This window comes from Grus americana, chromosome 31 (assembly GCF_028858705.1).
Source record: "Grus americana isolate bGruAme1 chromosome 31, bGruAme1.mat, whole genome shotgun sequence".
Lineage (NCBI taxonomy): Eukaryota > Metazoa > Chordata > Aves > Gruiformes > Gruidae > Grus > Grus americana.
In genome coordinates this window covers 31,972-39,627 of record NC_072882.1, presented here as the reverse complement: position 1 = coordinate 39,627, position 7,656 = coordinate 31,972, and positions in this window count along the sequence as shown.

Sequence of the window (7,656 nt, the reverse complement as noted above, 5' to 3'; positions counted from 1 at the left end):
GACTGTCTAGGTGTGTTTGGGGTTGTTCTAGGGCTTTTCTGGGGTCTCTGGGTGGCCTTTCGATGGCTCTGAGCTGCTTCTGTTCTCCAGTGTTCTAAGGGCTGCCTTGCTGCTTCTGCAAGCTGGCTGTGCTTCCCAAGGCCCCTAAGGGCACACTCAGTGTCTTCAGGGCAGCACTGGGCATTTCAAACCTATATGTTGGGTGGTTTAAGCCATCCTGGTGTCTCTGGGGATGCTCCAGGGCTCTTTCCAGGCTGTTAGTACATTACTGGGGCTGTTGTACAGGTCTTTGAGTGGATGTATTTGTGCTGCTCCAGGTGTGCTGAGGCATTCCCAGTTATTCCAAGGCTCCTGCAGATTCTTGGCTTTTCCAGAACCTCCAAACCATACTCAAGAGCAGCTTTCCTGGTACCTGGGCCTGTTCTCAGACCAACTGGGGTTCTCTCAGTGTCCAAAGGTGTCCTGCCAGAATCTCAGGGACTTTCCAAGTGTTGCGGGGTCCCTATGGCCAGGGTGGGTCCCGGTGGCTCTGGGCCTTTCCCGACCGCGGGGGCTTCCTCAGGGCTCCGAGGCCCGTCCTGCCCCGAAGGGCCGCACCTCAGACCCGCGGAGAACGTTCAGGGTCTCCACGGCCTGCTGCCGCTCCTCCTCCGCGGGTCTGTCTGCCGCGCGGTTACGAGGGCCCCTGCCCGCCTCTCCGGGCCTGCACCGGCGACCGGCGTTTCCATGGCGACGGCTCGGCGTCAGCCCGTAGCAATCTGACGGCACTGCGCGCGTCAGCCCAGTAGTAAGCTGAGGGCCGCACGCGAACGCAAGCCGGCGGGGGAAGCCCCGCCCCCGCCCGCCCCCGGGTCTTCGCGGTGGGAGAGGCGATGTGGCTCAGCTGCAGTGGGAGGGGGCCGCAGCCCGAGGGACGGGAGGTGCGTTGTCTTCCCGGTGGTGCCCCCTTTCGTCCATCCTGCCGTTACAACGCTAACGGTGCAGCGGTGCAGCCGGTCTCTTGTCGCCGGGGCCCCGCCCAGTTACCATGTAATGTCACACTGAGGACCGGGCGAAGCTCAGCAGGGGAGAGTAAGCGCGGCTGGCAGGCTTAGCAGGGCTGAATGGGTCTCCGTGACGCAGGCACCGGGGCCGTGGGCGCGCAGCAGCAGGGAGCTCTGACTTCCAAGCTCTTCTCCGCATTACTTCTGCTCCTGCTGCTTGAAATGCACGATACGCGCATCGTCGTGCCACTGCAACGGTCACCAGCTGAAATCACCGATCCCATCAGATGTCTCACTTTGCTCTTCGCGCTGAAGCGGTGAGAGTTGTGTTGCGGTGTTCCCGTGTCACAGGTTTTCCTTGCCGGCTGTCTCAGGTTTGCTTGCTCTTCTTTGCACGGGCAGCTGTGTTTTCTGTGCCCTTCCACGTGTCCCAGAGCCCTCAGTGCCCTTCAGAGCAACCCAGACCTCACACAGATCAGGTGTATCTTCTGTAGAGCGGTGTGTCATGGCATTCCGGCCCTTCTGTCTGTCTTACCACTGGTCGTCTGTTTCGCTGGCTCTATCCTCTAAGGCAGCGCTCCCCGGTCCTCTCCCACCTGCTTGTGCCGATGTCTCTACTGTTGCACCTTCTCACTTGTGTAGTCCTCTTAGGAGGAGTTTAGTGTTGCTGTGTCTTTACTGACACCTCTCCTGAGGTGTTCTGTCATTTATTTTTGAGCTGCAGCGTTACTTAAGGTGCTCGGGACAGTATCTGATGCTTTTTTGTTTGTTTCAACCCTATCCTGGTGTTTTCTGGCCTTTGGGACTTGTTTACTCCTGTTAGGAAGTCAGATGGAGAAAACTAGGAGTCTTGGTGACTAAGAACTGTTGTTGGCAATCTATAGTATTCACTTTGCAACTGGAGATATTTTAGAGAATGATTCTTACAGGATTAATTCCGCTTTGGCCTTCAGTCCCATCCAGAACATAGCGCTGGTACAAATTCAGCAATATACGTGAGTGTGGCTGGCACTGTCCATGTGGTGGCAAGCGCTTGTCAGGATGGGCAGACAGCTGAAGAGATGCATCGCTGAATGAGTTGTGGTTTTTGAATGTGTCTAGCTTTGTACATGTAGGTTTTTTTCCCTTCCAGGTTGGACTTGGAGTTGAAATAGCATTTTCCTTACTTACCCCCCCCCCCAAAATAATCCCCAAAACCCCAACAAAAACCCCATCTGAGGATTTTTTTTTTTTCTTTCAGCTGTGTTTTTTTTCTCCCTTGCTCTGCCATACATAGCCTATTGAATCTCCACGGGGAGATGACTATGGATCTGGCTGTTGGAGGGTGCATGGAGTTGAAGTGGATGCTCAGTGTAGAGGAGGCTAGGGCTGTGGAACAGGTGAACTGATCTGGTTTGTGTGACAGCGGGACTCTAAATTCTTTTGAGGAGCTTTCTGGTTTCATCTGATGGGTGAAGTGTTATTCTTGCATAGGTTTGGAGGGCGAGAGCTCGCTGCAACACACAGACCTCCCTCGTTTTTCTCCAGGAATCCAAATCACAGAGATGATATTGCCGTGAAGAGATAGCGGTGAAGATGCTAAGGACATCCATCTCACATAGAATAAAATTCTTTGTGCTGCGTGTGTTCCTCCTTTGAAATAAAGGTGAGCTGTCCCGGCGTTTCGGTGTTCTGCATCGTACCCGATGCGACACGTCCGTCCTCATCGCAGCTCGCGTTCGTTTCCATTGCATCTCGGCAGCATTGCGGGTTTCGTTGGATCCGTCGTTGGCAGAGCAGTGGCGGTTGGTGGCAGCACAACCACGTGGCTGGCGGTTTGCTGTTGTGGTGTATCTGTTGCACGTGCGTTTGTTCCTGTAGCAATTTGGGGTTCTCAGGAAAAACAGGGGGTGGAGCTGGAGGAGAGCGGGTGACGGCTAAAGGCCGAGTCGTTCGCTTGCAGGGGTTGTTCTCTTCAGAGCGTCAAACTTCAGAGCTGAACTGTAAAAATCATTGAGTTGCCGAGCTGGACCACCGCACTCGTCCGACCTCTGGTCACGTCGAGGCGCTTGGGTTGTTTTTCCTGGGAATTCCAAAGTCCTTGGGGTTTTTATTATTTTAATTGTTACTGCTTACTTTAAATAGTATTTATTTAGAATAAAAACTTAAATAACAGCAACTAGAATAGTCTTTGGGAGTAAACAACACCCGTAATCTACTCTAGCTCTTAGTTAAAACTTGCAGACAGTAATTACTCCCATTTTATGTAAAAAAATTACATATAGCAGAATATAAACAATAGAGCACCAACTGGAAGTAACACCTGGCGAGAAACAACCATACTTAATATTAAAAAATGTGATAGTTAATCCACTTTGTAGTAAAGTAACAATTAAAGTGTTACAATGCAAATAAATAAAATAAATGTTATTTAAGAGTAACAACTAAATTTAATTGCAGCTATTACTTAATAAACCAGGCAGTATTTATTCCCAATCTGTATTGTAATTAAAAAAAAATCAATCATTTAGAAGTCCTTTTAAAGTGATAAAGATAGAAAAGTAATTGGGAATCGTTAATAGCTAAATGTAAACATAGCCATCATTAAATAAATAATTAAATAAATTGCAGGCAGGTACTAATTACTTCCAAGTAGAGCTAAAATAAAAATAATGCAAATTGAATCTGATTACAAAAAGATAAATTAATTTTTTAAAAAACATTTAGAACACTAATTTGGCATCATTAACTCTTATTATTTATTTAATGATAGCAATGTTAAATTCATGCTTTAACAATGCCCAAGCAGTATCATCATAATAAAATTTTCCGGTTATGAAGAAGAAATAATTGGGAGCAGTTTATTATAATAATCTCTTATTATAATTGTGGCAATTAAAGTATTCCTAATTAGGTTTCTAATTCATAATCTGAAATAGTGACTTAAAGAGGAATTAACCTTTCCTTTCGTGTCAGTCTGTTTTTTGCGCTTCGTCTCCTTTTCCGTTTTTCTTGTAGCAGTAGGAGCGCTCTGAGTGCGAGCCATTCATTAATCGTATTTTCTAATATGAAGCTATTTAATTAGGCCATTTAAATAATATAATATTATCCAATTCAAGAATTAGATAAAAAGAAGGAATGAATTAATTGCACCCAAGGAGCATTCCAGTTAATAGAGCTGCACCAGTGCTGAGACTTGTTATTTTTATACTATTTTATTACTAGAGCTCCCTTGGGCTCGCACAGGTGCACACAGGCTCCCACGACTTCCCAAAGGCTCCCACGGGCACACAGAGGCTCCTGCGGGCTCCCACAGGCTCCCGCGGGTGCACAAGGTCTTTTGCAAACTCCTACGGGCTCCCTCGGGCACCCAAGGGCGCATAGAGCCTCCCACGGGTACGCACGGGTTCACACAGGTTACCACAGGTTCTCACGGGCTTTCACAGTTACATGCGGGTACCCAAGGGTACACAAAAACTCCCACAGGTACCCAAGGATGCGTAGAGGGTCCCACGGGTTCCTTAGGCCTCTCACAGCCTACAACGGGTTCCCACGGGCGCAGATGCCACCCAAGGGCGCATAGTTGCTCCTAGCCCACCCTCACCCGCCACCTGGAGCAGCTTCTCGGCGACAGGTGGGCCCTCCTGCAGCGACAGTCTCCCTGCCCAGCACTGAGACTAGACACCAGCGCTCTGGTTCAGGCTCTTACCGTCGTCCAGGGCTGCTCGGAAGCACCTGTCAGTCCTCCGGGACTCGCACTCTACAGGCCGGAAGTCCTCCAGATCATCGGAAGTGTCAGTCACTCCTCCGTAACTCAGACTCTATGGGCCAGAAGTCCTCCAGATCACCAGAAGTGCCTGTCAGTCCTCCAAAAGTCTCACTCTAGGGAACAGTCCTGCTCCAAAGCTGCAGAAAAAGGACCTAAACAAACTGCAAATGTAACTGTACAGTTACATGCGGAGGAATGGCAAGGAGATAAGCGATGGACATCGGTACAGCTATTTCCCAGACTCCTTATTAATAAATCCCTTTATGCTTTGTTAAGACGGCAGAGATTTCTATTCCACATTGTAGCATATTGTTACTGACGTCGTCCCTGGCTAGGTTCCTGTGTCACGCACCTTCTCTGTAGCTGGCCACGCACTATTTGCGCGTCCGCTAGCAAGGCTGTCCGTTAGCCATCGCTTCACACAGATTTATCGCACGTGTGCATTCTCACGTAAAAGCCTTGTAAGCTCACGCCCATCGTTCCTCGCCGTGGGCTATCGCTCCGTGGCGCCAGGGATCTCGCCGCTTACTGCTCGGCTCACGCGGGAAGCTACTGGGGAACCCGCGCTGGGACGTCGAGGTAATAAAAGCCTTTTGATCATCAGCACACGCATTGTGTGTGTGTATCCAACCCTGCTTGGGTCTGGTTCGGCGTCACCACTGGCGGAGGCCAGTATGGTGCCGCCGTCTAGATCTCACAGTAACACCCCCCCAACCCCGAGCTTTTCTCAGGCTTTCCCAAGGCCCAAGCAGGGCACTGTCGCCTTCCAGAGCGCCCCAGGGTCACGGGGTCCCTGTGGGGGCGGGGGGTCCCTATGGATTTCTCTCTGCATAGCTCTGGCTCTGGGTGGGGGTGTTCCTCTGCGGGTAGATTGGCAGCACCGGTCAATTTTACAATCGCCTAGGTCTCTTTTTATCCAGTTCGCTGTCTGCATATTTATATTTTCTCCTTGTCTGTCCTTTACACCTTTACTTGATAAGTTTTTTTTCTATGTCTACTTTTATCCAGCTCCCATCCAGCTAGACATTTTCAGTTTTGAGGCTGGACTCTGGTAGACAGTGAGAGAGATGGTAAGGAGCTCTTAGGACCGTTTAGGTGGCTACGTGAGCGCACAGCCCCAGCGTCAGCGGGGCTGTGCGAGAACCGCCGAGGGAGCTTTCAGGCCAGGCACCCCTTTTGGGGCTGGCACCTTTCACCTGAGAGCAGGGGCTGGACGTTTTCAGTTTGGAGGCTGGACGCCAGTCGAGGGCAAGAGGGACGGTCACCTTTTGGTTTATTTGTGCCCTTCAGAGCGCTGTTGTGTTACTTTTTGCAGTTTAGGATGTCTTCATTCAGCTCCCAGCCCCCGACCAACATCTGTACTTTGTCAAAGTCCCCTTCAGAGTTCTGCATCGTTATCTCTGAGGCTTCTTTGATCTGTCGGGCCCCTTTAGGACTCTTCCGCTTCCTTTGCCGAGCTCTCGCGAGACATCCCCTACACCCCGGATCCCTGTTTTAGCTCGGGAGGGCAATTTGCACTCCTCTTTTCCCCTTGGAACCCTTCCTGAGTCTGCACCTGTTACATCGGTCCTCTCATCCGTTCCATGCATTTCCATTTGGTCCCCAAGGACGTCCGTGCTTTGTTCAATTCCCCTTTGAGCTCGTCACGGCCCCGAGACTTCTTCGGTCTCCTTGGCCCCTTCGGGACCTCTCTAATCCCTGCAACGATGCTTCTCGTTCCGTCAGAATCTCTTCTAAAGCCATCTTTGCGCTCCAGAGCAGTCTTTTTGTTTTCTGTCTTATAGTATGTTTGTACTTGTTTCCTGATACCCCAAAGATATCTATATTCGGTTCAGATTGCCTCTTGAGTATTTCAAAGAAGGCAACAGCCTTCATCCATTTTTATCGGCACATCTCACGTAGTGTTTTTTGATGTGTTTTACAATTTATTTTTGTTCTAGCTACTGAAGTGTTCATTAGGTTTCTTTGTAGAGTTTCTGATACGTTTCTTGTATTACCATGTTTTTTTGGTGTTTTCTGTCCTTTGGGACTCATCTAGTTCTGTTAAAGGAATCAGTCAGAGGGGCCATCAACATTACTCAAGTCATCAACAATTTACAGTAAATAACTTACTTTAGAATCAGAAATATTTTTTTGAGAAGGGACTCTTACAGGATCTATTTCTGCTTTATCATTCAGTCTTATCTAGAACATAGATCCAGCAGAAGTTAGATCACATATGTCACCTCACTAGAAGTGATATGTAACCCCATAGCACCTTGAGGTTTTTTTTTTACAGGAAACTAAAGCACATAATTTTCAATACTGGTTTTGCATTTAACAAACTGCTTTCCTACATAATTTCATACAATACTTATCTTTCTATTTCTATGCCCCAGAAAAATTAAATTTAATTACCTACCTGTTGCTGATGCAATAAACATAGCTGAGGTAAAAGAGCAGGTATTGTCATTTCCAGTAATGATCACTTTCTCCATTCAGCCCTTTGCACAGCCCAAGCTCAAGGCAGATCAGAAAATCGCTATTACTCCGCCGCCCGCCTTTAAGCCTCGTGGTGGTTGGCCCCGCCCCTTTCCCAGGGGATGGTGGGAAGGGCAGTGGGCGGGGCCCGGGGTATATGAGCCACAGGTCTGTACCAGGGAGCTCATTCAGCTCTTGGGCTTCTCTGGTGTCAGTGCTCTGCTGTGCCTTCAGTCAATGTGCAGCTTTTGAGCTGGTTCATCTGTTTGCTTTGATGTTTAGGGAAGCAGAGGTACTTGAGGTAAGAGCTTCAGGAATAGTAGAGGTCAAGCAGGATGTAGAAAAGAAAACACACTTGCATACAGGTTTGGTGTTTTCTTTTTCACAAGTTAATAATGTTGTAATGAGTGCTCAAGAGTTTGCAAGATAATTTAATAGTATGTATTTTTTTTATTCTAGGTTCGT